This window comes from Chiroxiphia lanceolata, chromosome 25 (assembly GCF_009829145.1).
Source record: "Chiroxiphia lanceolata isolate bChiLan1 chromosome 25, bChiLan1.pri, whole genome shotgun sequence".
Classification (NCBI taxonomy): Eukaryota; Metazoa; Chordata; class Aves; order Passeriformes; family Pipridae; genus Chiroxiphia; species Chiroxiphia lanceolata.
The window spans coordinates 2,884,247-2,895,016 of record NC_045661.1 but is presented as its reverse complement, the minus strand read 5'-3'; the positions used below and the strand labels follow the sequence as shown (position 1 = coordinate 2,895,016).

The 10,770-nt window shown below is 56.1% G+C and overlaps 1 protein-coding gene across 3 annotated transcripts in view; it reads left to right on the top strand.

Moving 5' to 3' along the window:
- The first annotated feature begins 642 nt into the window (after positions 1–642).
- Positions 643–10,770, top strand: part of PLXNA2 (plexin A2) — a 174,304-nt gene continuing 164,176 nt past the window's right edge. The window contains exon 1 of one of the 3 annotated variants that reach the window (XM_032710524.1): positions 643–673. The gene's annotated coding sequence lies outside the window, so the exon portion shown is untranslated. Of the gene's footprint in view, positions 674–1,033; positions 1,262–8,043; positions 8,150–10,770 lie in introns of those variants that run through there. The other 2 variants (XM_032710522.1, XM_032710523.1) reach the window with 2 other exon arrangements.

Genomic DNA, 10,770 nt, shown 5'->3' with positions numbered 1-10,770 from the left:
CATGGTATTGATTCCCTCCACCAGTTGCACTCCTCAGAATCACTCCTGTGATACTCCTTGCTGGGGCAGGGGCAGCTGGATCGTGGTGCTCCTGGGTTTTTGGAGTGGTGTGGCACCGGGGCTGGCTTTGCCTCCCTGGTTCCAGGTGTTCCCAAGCTCCTGAGGGCTGATGCAGGCACCCAGTGGGGCTCAGGGTGGTTGAAGATGCATCAACATGTGACTCACTTTGGGTACCCTCCAGCTTCCTGGTATTTTTCCTCGTGCTGAGCCAGCAGGAGAGCCCAGGTGGGGTCTCCATGGTGAACCAATTGACCACCCCAAGGTGGGCTCCCCTGGTTCCCAGCAGGGAGTGGTCACAGGGTGCCCTGTCCCAGCTGGCCGTGGCCACTGTGGTTGGGATCTGACAGCTTTTGGCAGGCCAGGAGGTCTGAAGGTCGGTGGCTTCAGTGGTTGTGTGACACAGGCACAGCTTTGGCTCTGCTGGAGGTGCCCTGGCCTTGGCAGCAAACCAAGCTGTCAGAGCCTTTCACAGACGGGGAAACTGAGGAAGGGAGGGCTCAGGTGTCGCTCTTCCCACCAGAGCCGGGAGTAAAGGGTGCCCAGAGGGAACAGAACCCAGCAGCCCGCACTCCCCTCCCTCCCGGCGCTGATGGAGGGGCCGCAGCCCCGCAAGGTGGGACAGCTGAGGGGGCAGGTGCGGGGGCAGCTGTGGCGGTGCCGGGACGCGCAGCCCCGGGCGCTGGGGCTGCCCCGCTGCCGGGGTCGCTTTCGGGGCTTTGTTTCAGCGATCCCGCGGGTTCCGCTGCGCTCGCCTCGGCGGGGAAAAGGGGGAGGCGCAGGTGAGGCGGAGAGGAGGGGGGCGATGCCGGTCCCCGCTCGCAGCTCCGCGGCCGGGGAAGGGTTAATCGCGGGGAGCGGGGGCGGCGCGGGGGCGGCGGCGGCGGCGGGCGGGGAGCGCGCCCGGGCGCGGGGCTGGCGGGGAGCGCGGGGAGCGCGCCCGGGCTCGGCGGCGGGCGGATGCCGGGGCGGGCGGAGCGGAGCCGAGCCGGGGCTCGCCGCCGCACTCGGGCGAGGGCTGCGCAGGCATGAGAGGCCGGCGGGGCTGAGCCGAGCCGCGCCGCGCCGGGGGCAGGGCGGAGAGAGGGGCTGCGGGGAGCGCCCGGCCCCGCATTTCCATGGTGCCGGGGGCTGCGCGGATCCCCCCGCCGTGAGCCGGGAGCCGGCACCCGGGAGGCGGGCGGCACCGGAGCCGCGAGGGCTGGTGAGTGCGGCGGGGGATGGCGAGGGGGGCTGCTGGCCGCCGGGGTGCGGGGGGTTCTCCCCTGGGCATCCCCCGATGGAGGATGCGGGGAGGAGGTCTGGGCTGGTCCTCTCTCCGTGCTGCCCGAGGCGGGTGGCACCGGGGGCTGCAGAGCGCGGGGTGGTGCTCGGAGGCACCACTCGCCGGTCCTGGCGGTGCTCGGAGGCACCACTCGCCGGTCCTGGCGGTGCTCGGAGGCACCACTCGCCGGTCCTGGCGGTGCTCGGAGGCACCACTCGCCGGTCCTGGAGGTGCTCGGAGGCACCACTCGCCGGTCCTGGCGGTGCTCGGAGGCACCACTCGCCGGTCCCGGCGGTGCCCGGGGAGATGCGCCGGGGTGATGGGGGGTACCCGGCGCTGCCTGCGGAAGGGATGGAGGAACCCCTCCGACCTCCCCATTCCTGGGAATCCACCTCCCGCTCCCTCCCCGGGCTGCTCTACGTGCGCACACGCGTTACACACGGCGATGTATCTCCTCGTTAATTCTGCGGCCGTTTGGTACCGCTCAGTCACGGTCTGGGGCGGCCAATGCACCGCGATAAACTCATCTCCATAAAAAAGTTCCTGTGGGAAAGGAGGGACTTTTTTGAAAAACACTTCTGAATCTTGGGGGGGAAAAGGAATTAAATCCCCATTAAAACTTTCCTAAATCCCCTCAAAACCCTTTTTTGGGGAGGCGATGAGGGGAGGGATGGCGAATGCACTTGTGCGCCCTCGAGGGAATTCCCAACTCCTGGGTGATGGTCCGAGTCTCCCCATTCCCAGAGCCGTGGATGGGTGTCGGTGACAGCTGTGGCTGCTCTGTGTGACTTGTCCTCCCTGGTTGTGACCTCCGTTTAACCTGGCACGGTCAGGCATTCCCGGCTTTGTCTCCATTCAAGCTATGGCCAATACTCGCACGTTCCTGGAGGTGAAGTGAGTGATGTTCAGTTAATCTGTGTTCTGAGGGGTATCAGAAAGTCAATAGGTGAATATTTAGTGAGGTGAACAGTAAGTGATAGAGGGGGAAAAACCCTGTCCATCTGTGACAAGCTTGGAGGCGAGGGAATGTGAAGTTAGCAGAGTGCCATGATGTGAAACCCAGAGCTGACAGGGTTCCCCTGTTATGTGCTGAGCACTTGATGCTTCGCTGGTGGCTGGAATGTGTTTAATAGATCTCAGCTGACTTGGGGACATGGTCTTGCCTCTCCTGCCCTGGATGGCTTCATTGATAACGGTGTCTCAAAGTTAAATCAAATGACCTACTTTACAGCTGAGAGACAGATGCCTCAGAAGAAATCTGTGCCATCGCCAGAGCAGATGTTTGGCTTTTTACCTTTAACACAGAGGTGTTAGATCCTTTAAAATTCAGTGGGTTGTGGGCTTTTTTGGTCTTTATTGCTGTCCTTTTGCCATTTGCTGTCACTTTGAGGACCCTCAAAGCTTAAATGTGATATTTTGGGGTGGTGCAGGAAACAGATAAAATAGCTTTGATTTGAGAAACTTGGTGCGAGCAGTGAGTAAAGTGAACATACAATGTCTGCTGTGAAATGGCTTATCTAGCAAACCAGTCATCTCTCCCAACTCTTCTGACTATATCCACAGCTCTTGTTGCAGGAAGATGAAGTAACCCAATTTACTCCTCCGTGTTTTTATGGTGGTGTTTGATGTAATTAATTGTGGGGTTTCCTTTTGGCTTATACCGAGTTTGTGCGGTGGAAACAGGTAACAGATGCTGCATCAGATCTGCACATAATCCACCACTATGATGGAAACAGCTTTCCCCATGCTCTTACCGTGCTCTATCTTGTTCTTTGCATTAACCCTGAGCTTCCCCTGCTCACCAGCAGAAGGGAACTTCAGCTGGATGCAAAAAGGAACATGCAGATCCAGGCTGGTGCGGGAGCCTGGAGAAGGGACGAGTGCTCCTGCCCTGTGCTCTTTAACTCTCTTCAGCAAATTGCATTAGTGTGTGACAAATTGGCTCGCAAAGCAGCTAAATGGAAATGACATTTGGAGCAGTTTGCTGTGCAGACCCTGTGGTGTCTCGGGGAAACATGTGATTTGCAGAATCTTCCCGGCATCTCCAATTTAACCGCCGCTACGAGGCTTTCCAGAACTTACTTTGGGAACTCCTGTTGCAGCTAAATGTGGGAGTCTAGAGCATGTCTTGGAACCGTTGCCCAAAAGCTAGGGCAGATGTAGGTGCAGACTGTCTCAGTGTCGTAGGCAGCTCCTGTGAAGAGCTCAACCAGGAAAGAAAGCAAAAGCTGATATTTAGAAACTGCGTGGGGCGCGCGGTGAGAAGCTTAAGGTGGGAAGCTGGGCCGGCTCTTGGGTGCCAACACAAGGCTCTCCTGTGGGAGCAGAGGTACCGTGGTTCAGCTGAGGTGGATTTGTGGCTCTCAGAGGAGCGGACGGCGCCGTATCCAGCAGGAAAGCGCACACCTGCCTCTCCCATCCCGCCTCGCTGAGCGCATCCGCGGCCGTTTGAACGCGGCGGCGATCGAGCTGCTTTAATTGGCCCCTCTGCAGCTTGAACAATAAATATGTAATGGGGGAGAGTTGCCCCCCTGTTCCACATGGCGTTGGGGCTGTCATTTTTTGACGGGGAAGCGTGTGCTCTCCTCTCTCCTCGTCCCCGTGTACTCGGGCTCCGCTCCCGCCCGTCTCTTATGGGCGCGTGAAAACCGCGCTCCCCCATCTGCGTTTGGCATCCTTAAAAGGAGACAAAAAAAAGAAGGGGGGGGGGGGAAAAAGATGAACCTGAGCAGGCAGTGCTCCTGAGACAGGCCCCTTCACATTTCTAAACACTCTTGATTATTCAGCTAATCTTTATTTCATGGGCCTGTTACAAGAAACACAAACGGGGGAGAAAGTAGAAGGCGGTGACACATTTAAAATACACAAGAAAAGTGCTGGCAGGAATATAATCGTTCTTCTTCCAGCGATATGAAATATTTATGGGCCTAAGTTGTGGCAAGATTCTCTGCCTCCCCTCCCACCTAACTCTGAAATGTTTTTCCCGGTAAACAGGAACTGGGGGGCACTGGTGGTGCTGCCAGCAGAGCGCTGTTTTCCCCCAGCTGGCCGGGCACGGCGTCCGTCTGTCCATCCCTGTGGAAGGGGAAGGGAGGGGAGGAGTGGAGTGTGCTGGCCAAGCTGCCCGGCTCGTACGGGAGCAGAGCGTTGTGTTACAGTCTGTTAACTCGAAATAATTCAGCAGCGTCCCCTCGGCGAGCTGTGAAAAGCCCCCTTTGAGGTGCCCGTGTTGTGCAGGAGCCCGTTCTCCCCCAGGGCGTTCTGCTATTAATTCATTAGATCTGAGGGTTTTTCTCTCTTGTCCCCCCCTCTTTTCTCTTCCTCCCCCCCTCCCTTGCAGTTCAAACAGTGATGAATGGACAAAAAATCCCTCAAGGGAAACATTTTTTCACTTAGTTACAAAGATTTCATGGCTAATTAGAGTAAATGTGGTTTTTAGAGTGTTAATCTCTTAACCAGCTTGGCTGGGAGGCCACCGCCACAACAGCAAAGGGGAGGGCAGGGGGAACCAAGGGGGAAAAGGTGCTTCCAAGTTCTTCCTGGGGCTGAGCCGCGGACGCTGGTGGCTGGATCTGATGTGTCTGGATCACCGGGAGCATCCCGTGCTGACCTCCTTAGCTCTGCCAGTTGGGTGCCCACCTCCCTCCCCGGGCACGGCTGGCCCGGGTGAGACTCGAAGGCATTTTGGTCTGAGGAGGCCACGAGCTCTTTGTGTGCACAAGTGGTGCAGCGGGAGCCTCGGGGATGAAAGGCAAAGTGGGAACAAAAGCAGAATTGAGGGCAGCGTGCTGTCCTTGGGCGGCAGGGGCGGCCGCCCGGGGCTTGTGTTCAGAGTCTTTCTCTGCAGCGAAAATATATGTATTTACTGGGTGGTTTTAGTGCCAGGAAGGGAAATGGGCTGCGAGTGCCTCGGGCTGGCTGTGTCACAGGGTGGCCACTGCACCTCCAGCCCTCGTGTGCTTGGAGTGCCCAGGCTCGCTGGTGACACACGTGGGCCAGGGGACGTGTTACTGCCCAAGTTTTGCTGTTGGAAGTCGTCCCCTCTGCTGCTGTGAAGGGGATTTATCCTTGATGTCTGCTGTCGTGTTCCTCTCTCCTCCGGTTCTTCCCACCCCGGCGTCCACCTTTCCAGCCCGGTTTTGGCTTCACCCCGAATGGCTCTGGAAAACGGGGTGAGTACTTTGTGAGCCGGCTCTCCCTGGCAGCCCACCCCGAGCCCCACAGCCGGCACAGAGACAGCTGGGGGGGATATGGGAGTGGGATGTGGGCTTGAAATTCCTCCTCATCCCACTAGAGGGGATCCTCTGGATCCAACTGAAAAACGAACGCAGACCCAGCAACTGGCAGAGCTGCGCTGAGCCGCAGCCCCCGGGTGACGGCAGGACGGGATACAGGGGCTGGAATTCTGACCTGCAGCTTTGCTGAACACAGCACTGGAGGGGGGACAGGAGGATTTTGGTGCTTTTCAGGCGTTCCCGGCCAAGGCAGGCTGGCTGTAGCTGCCTCTCCCTGCTCCTTGTCCGTGTGGCTCGTGGCTCCTCTGCCCACTGTGTGTGAACCCAAGCTGGGAGCTGCTCGGGTGGGGGTGAGGCTGCTCTAGAAGGACTTTATCAAGAAAGCACAAGTTTCCCAAACACACGAGTGCAACATATGTCGGCGATGTACCTTAATCTGCTGCGTGGTTCTGAGTGGGAATTGTGATCCATCTGTGTGTCTCAGAGGGGCTGAGCGATGCCTTCAGCCCCAGGCTGGGTACCAGGGTGCTGGCTGCTGCCTGGCAGGGGCTGCCAGGGAGAGGGTGCTGGGAAAGAGGTGCCCTCCCCTGCTTGTCAGAGAGAGCCCATCTCATGTTTCTCCCTGTAATCGCAGCTTCTGTTTGGGTGAAACCGAACTGGGAGGTGGCGATGGGGGGGAATGAAAAGCCAGATAAATGTACTGCATTATGAAAATTTAATCCTGCTTTGCCTGGGCTAAAATTACGTTCAGAGCAGGAGATAAAAGGCATCAGACTCACGTTGTAAAAAAGCCCAGATGATCTCCAAAGGCAGAGTGATAGTGAGCCCGGGAGAGCCCTGCCAGCCAGGGCCCCCTGTGCCAGGGTGGCAGCCAGTGCTGCTCCTCCCTGCCTGGCACTGGCAGGGGGACCCTGAGCCTGCCCTGGGACCAGCCCTGCCACTGTCCAGGCTGGGAGCTCTGTGTGAGTGGCACACTCGGTTCCATCTCACCACTTGCTGAAGGAGAAGAGACAGAGGTCCCCTGTGGAAGTTCTGTTTTCCAGCTGATGCCATGTCAACCCTCTGCACCATGTCCCGTGTCTCCTGTGAGCTCCTGAAAATCACAGTGCACAGGGATGACCCCTCTGTGCCGTGGGCTCCTGCCTGGCTGGGGATCTCCCGAAGCCCAGGAGACCTGGAGAGGGTCTTCAGAGCTCCTGCCCGCTCCAGCCATTCCCTCTGCCCCTCTGATGGGGGGGGGGAAGAGCCTAGAGCCCCGTGCAGTTTTTGGGGTCTGAGTGTCCAGTGGAGGATCCTGCCCCAGCCAGGCCCTGGCTCTCCAGAGCAACTGTGTGTCGAGCGTGGTGTTCCAGCGGCTTCCCAGGCAGGAACGTCCCTCACAGCCCTTTTCCTGCTCCGGCACCGTTTCCCCACTCCATAAAAGTGAAAGGTGATGTCTGAGTAAATATTACAGTGACCTCTCACCTCGTCTCCTCCCGCTGCCGCCGCTGTTCCTGCTCAGGGCTCATTCCCGGAGCCGCCGGCTGAGCTGGGGTTGTGCCGCCGAGGAGGGGGCTTGGAGCTGGGCTGGGGGCACGCTGGGGGCTCAGTGCTGGAGCAGGAGCCCGGCACCTCAGGGCTGGGAGTGGCACGGGAAGGGCAGGCTCCTTCCTGGCTGCCTCGAGCGTGGTAAGTGGATGCTGGATCAGCGGTCGGTCGGGAGCAGTGGGAGCTCTCCCAGTGGGTGCCAGTGCCGTGTAACACTGCACTCGTGCTCACAGCCCAGCCACACCAGCCCTGGTGAGAACACAGGGAGATGCTGCTCTAGGTGGTGCTGCTCTGGCAGAAGCCTTTGTGGGAACTTACACCAGGGAGAATCCGTGTGAGCAGGAGACTGTTCGGAGGAGCGGGCACAGGCAGGAAGAGCTGCATCCGCCTCTGTGTGACCTGGAGGGCTCTCCAAGAGCTGCACCAGTGGCTCTCACCTGTCCTGGCCTTGACTCAGGGCTTAGTGCCGGGATGTGTGGGGGGAAGCCCCCTGGGATACACAGGCAACTCTTGTTCCATTTTCCTACTGAAGGGGTGGTTGATGTTGGAGCGATAGCCCGTGGAGAGGCCATTCCTGGTGTATATCAGGGCAGGTTAAAGGAAACAGCTTATTTAGCTTTCAGCTCCCATCTGGCTCTCAGCAGAACTGCAGCTCAGTGTCAGGCTCCAGAGCCCCCGTTTCCCTGTCCCGTGTCTTGGGAAGCCCTCACAGCACTCGGGGGAAAACAGGAAAGCTGCGGGGCAGCGCTGGGCTGCCAAACCCTGCCGCCCGTGACGCGCGCCGGGAAGGAAGCGGATCCACCGCGGCCGCTCCTGGAGCCGCCGTCACACCCTGACTCAGCGTGGAAGAAGTTCCTCGTGGTTATTTCCAGGCTCAGGAGAGCCTGGGAACAAATGCCTCCCCGGGGGGATTTATGTGTGGTTCTTCCTCCGCAGCGGTTTGGTGTCAGCGGGTGAGAGCTCGGAGCGATCCCTCGTGTACTGGAGGAAAAGGGGGTGTCCACACTGGAGGTGTGCAAGGGTGTTCCTGCTTTGGTTGGTTAACCTGGGAATGAGCTACCAAAAAGTGAGTTTGTGCTCCAGGTTTTTGGAATTTATACTTAAGAGTGAGGCTTTGAGTTCTGTCGATTCGCTTCTCGATTTCTGGGCTTTCAGGGTTTGCCTCGTCAAGGTTTTCTTGGGAGTCCAGAGTGGCTGTTTATCCCCTCAGAGTGGGAAGCTGAGATTCTGGGCATCAGAAGTGGTGTGGTGACTGTGTGTGTGCTGGTAACAGGGTTAAAACCTCCAAAGTCACCTTACTGAAATGGGCCATGTCCCGCTTCTGGGAGGGTATTCCCAAAGCAGCAGATCCCAGCGGGCCGGGTGCTTGCTCAGGTAGCCAAATATGAGGGATTCACATGCGGCCAGTTGGTGTGAAGGGCTTTGTTCCCCATGGCTGGGTAGATTTATTGGTGTCAGAGCAGAGAAATGGTAAGTTGGCTGCTTAACAGGGATGTTACAGTTCAACTCCATAAAACACGCCGGCTGTCTCCTTTACTCATTCATTTGCCAAGTCCCCAAAAAGTCACAGTGACAGGAGCAGAGGATGGAGCACTGCCCTCATGATCATATTTCCTGCCTTTGCTGGTTTATGTCACAGCCTGTAATGTTATTTAAACAACAACAGAAAAAAGCCTGTGAATTTCCTTTTGATTTTTAATGGAAGTGCAAAGAGGTGGGGAGGAAAAGGGAGCGTGCCTGGAGGCTTCCTAACTGGCTCAAGTATTTTTATGCTTAAAATTTGCCATCTTGTGGGGTTTAAATCTGCACCAAAGCTAAAACACAGAATCCCAGCATGGTTTGGGTTGAAAGGGACCTTAAAGGTCCCATCCCTGGAAGTGTCCAAGGCCAGGTTGGACAGGGCTTGGAGCCACCTGGGCTAGTGGAAGGTGTCCCTGCCCATGGCAGGGGGATGGGAAGTGGATGATCTTTAAGGTCCCTTTCAACCCAAACCATTCTGGAATCGTGTGATAAATCTGGAGCAAACAAATTGACAGTAAGAGCTTTTCCAAGTTAACCTTGGAGTGAGAAATGCTTCTGTGCTTGCCTTAAACCTTCTATTAATTCTGACTGTTGCTGTCTGCCCCTCTGTATTTCCAAACCAATCTAACATTGCAGAGGCATCATCCATTGTGTTGGAGAAGCTGGAAGGGCCAGATGGACAAACATCCACAGTATTTTGTTTGGCTGAGAGGTGCTGCAGCAGCCAGAGGGTCACTGCAGGCTCTCCTCTCCTAGCTGGAAAGTCTTCCCTGCAGTTCTCAGGGAGTTAATTGTGGCAGCCCTGCTCTGATCACTGCCCTGGTGTGTTTGGCTCCACTGAAGAGCCTCCTGGAGCAGGAATTCAAGGCCCGTTCAGTGGTGACAGGTTTAGGCTGTCTTTAAAATCTCATAGCAACCAAGGAGCACGGGCAAACACTCCAGAGTTCACTGAAAGAAAGAGGCAGGAGCCCCTTTTGCTTGTCCTCTGGGATATAATAAGGTGCTGGTACAAGTGCTTGTGTAACTCAGCTTTTCAAGGCATAAATTGTGTGACAGGGGCGAGTCGGGTCCATCGGTTCCACCGAATGGATCCTCTGAAGTCGAGGTGGCCACAGCTTGTCTTGGGCTGAGCTGAGGAGTGCTCAGAACGAATTCCCAGAAAGAGACAAAAGCAGAGGCTCTTTTGAGGACTTCCAAGGATGTTGTATAACTTGTTTGGGAAAAAAAAACTCAGCCAGGGTGCTGAGTCACTGGGAGGTTTAACCTCAGGAGTGACGGGTTGGGTGGGCTTGGACTGGCTTTGCAGGGGGAGTTTTTGACTCCTGAGTGTGAATTCAGCGATATGTGTTGGGTTTTTAACCATTCACTTCCTCACAGACTTGCACCAAATGGGCTCTCTGTCAATCCTGTTGCTGAGATGAGATTTATTTTACTTATAATAAAGGTGTGAGTCCTGTTGGCACAGGGCTTTGGGCAGCTCTTCCCTACCTGCACCTGCTCTGACACCTTTCAGTCTGCAAAGCTGCAAACCAAACAATTTTGACTTAATTTCCTTCTCCCCCCAAGATCTGAAAAAACCCCCACCCAGCGCTTTTATCACAGACAGCGCAAATTTTAACATGAGAAAAAGCAAAATATTGCCTCATTTGTTCATCCCTGAGAATTCCTGTTTCATTCTCTGCAAATTCCCATTATAAACATGACACTTGGGCAAATTATCTGCTTTAGCCATCTTGTTGCTGAGGAGGATATCATATTAATTTCCTTGTAATTTAGGTTTTTTCTCATATATGTGGGATCCTTTGGTTAACAGTCTTACGAATCTTAATGTAAGTCACTTGGGTTCTGCTTCTGGCATCTAAAAAGACAATGGAAGCAGCACTGAAGTGATCTTGGATTTTCCAGGATCACCAGTTTTCCCCAGAGCTGCGTGGAAACTCAGATTTGGGAGCTGCTTTTTGGCCAAGCACCTCAACCGTGTTGTTCTGGTGGAAGTTCTGCAGCTCTTGGGACCACAGGTAGCTCAAATTGTTGAGTTTTGGCTTTGTCCCTACAACCCTTATGAGCTTCATAGGAATGTTTTGGGCATCTGGAAGCCCAGTTTGTGGTTGTAAAGGGGGCTCTTGTAAAAACTGAACCAGCTGGAAGTGTTTTCATGCCCTGCAC